At 35.4% G+C, this 2172-nt stretch overlaps 1 long non-coding RNA gene across 1 annotated transcript in view; it reads right to left on the reverse strand.

Annotated features, from left to right (window-relative positions):
• LOC107575150 (uncharacterized) overlaps nucleotides 1-1483 on the reverse strand; it is a 3503-nt gene extending 2020 nt beyond the window's left edge. The window contains exon 1 of the long non-coding RNA XR_001607813.1: nucleotides 1443-1483. This is a non-coding gene — a long non-coding RNA (uncharacterized lncRNA). The remainder of the gene's footprint in view (nucleotides 1-1442) is intronic.
• Nucleotides 1484-2172: the final 689 nt, after the last annotated feature.

Here is a 2172-nt window from a genome sequence, read left to right on the forward strand (position 1 = left end):
TTTTTTGTTGAGTATCATATTTGATCCATCAGGCTTTTATGGCTCATATAGTAATAATATGGAGGGGAAAAACAGCTCAATTTTAATGGATGAAAAAAAAAAAGCTGTTTTATTCAGAGACTCAACTATGCAATTTGGTGCAGATGCTGATATTTTTATATGATGAAATTCTGCTGCTTGTAATGTAAATCAATGAGATCTTTATAACAGTACAGCAGATACTGACATAAAGTGATCTAAATATCAGTCGTCTCTATATCTGCAGTCTTAGTAAGATGAGAGTGAAATGCTCCAAACATATAGCGCAGTGATTGAGAGCTGAAGAAATAAAGGCTCCTCAGAAGATGACTAAAAGAGCTTTGACTGGATAAAAACACAAAAATATCAGTCAGAGACTGAAGAGATGGAGTAGATTGAGTGTGACATTGAACAGCAAAGCTTGATTATTTAGAGGCCTTAGAAATTCAGTAGTCTTTATAGGGTTAATAATGCATTAACATTTATTCACTGCAAAAAGCTTAACTTGTTGAACACATAACATTCCTTTTAATGACGTAAAAAGACTGAAAATGATAAATCCAGACGCTCAAACATGCGTTTGGTTCTGAGTGATGATAAACACATGTGAAGTTTCACAATGACCGTCTGTCAGACATCAGACACAGAAAGAGGAAGTCTGGAAAGGCAAATCTCACACTGTGGACTCAAAGCAACACACCTTCCCATATAAACGGCTCGCTTCGGTTCATTGTGTATTGTTCATCTCTGATGCATGTAAAAGTCATACAGAACAGAAGCCGGTTAAACGAGATGCATTAAAGTTTGTTTGTGTTAATAATAAGATAACTGTTTTATACAGATAAAAGACAAAAAGTGAAGGCTTACTGTTTAAACAACTGATGTGAACTATTAAAAATGGTTTAAGTTGACCACCAAAGTGACTTAAATACAAACAAAACTTTTCATAAATACTGGATTATATTATCACTGCATTGGATGAACTATTCCTTTAAAGACCTACAGCACTAGTCAGCACGCGCGGTTAAAGAGCAACTGCTCAAACACACTGGTGAAGAGCATTAGGTGAGCATGTGTACCGATGTACCCAACTCTTGACCAAAAACAAACCACCAAGTTTATTTACGTCCCACATCTAAAGCCAGAGAACATTGGACACTTGACAGCTGCTGCTTCCTCATTTGCATAAATAAATACAATGTTTAAACAGTAGATCAGTCCTGAATAAATCCATTGATGGTGTCTGAACATGCTTTTGCATGTGTGGTTGAGTTATCAGCTCTCTAAATGACATTACATGACTTTCATATCCTAGTGCAACCTAATTTTTTAGCAGCCAATACTGCTGTACGTGTATATATATATGCGTGCATTGCATAAAAGCATGTACAATGCATAGTAAGTCATTATTGGTTGAATCTTACCTGTTGAACTCATAAATGTGTTCAATATTCCTAAAGTGCAAAGACCTGCAACACATTCAAGAACCCAAAGGCACTCCGATTTCAAATTCCCAGACAATCCTGGAAACATATGACATCAGTTTCTGACTTCCAACGCAGCTGAGAGAAACACATGGCTCACCAGAGCCCAATTATGAGCCTTATTTAAGACCCTTCAGAATGCTCCCTCAGACCCATAATGCACCTCATAACGAAGTAAAAGGCACTTTCAAACAGGAAGACTGACTCCAACCCTTTCAGGTAAAAAACACCCTTACAAGTCATATTTCATACTGATATGTCTATAATGACTTTGTGCTTCAGCATAGAGTGAGTTTTAGGCCTGGGTGATATGATGACAATATATAACGATGATGCAAGTGATCCTCTGGATTTAGATGTAATTATAGTGTATGTATAGTGTTGTCTAGCACATATATCAATGCCAAAGTGACTCTGGAGCATGTCTGAGCATTTTAAATTAAAAAAAATTTAAATATCGGTTGGTTTTGTTCTAATTAGAGACTTCAATATCTGTTGTTTTTGTTCTATTAAAAGACTTAAACATTGGTCAGTTTTGTTCGAATTAAAGATTTAAATATCGGTTGGTTTTGTTCTAATTAGAGATTTAAATATCTGTAGTTTTTGTTCTATTAAAACACTTAAACATTGGTCAGTTTGGTTCGAATTAAAGATTTAAATATCGGTTGGT

This window comes from Sinocyclocheilus grahami, unplaced genomic scaffold, assembly GCF_001515645.1.
Source record: "Sinocyclocheilus grahami isolate Dianchi unplaced genomic scaffold, SAMN03320097.WGS_v1.1 scaffold2484.1, whole genome shotgun sequence".
In the NCBI taxonomy this organism is placed as follows: domain Eukaryota; kingdom Metazoa; phylum Chordata; class Actinopteri; order Cypriniformes; family Cyprinidae; genus Sinocyclocheilus; species Sinocyclocheilus grahami.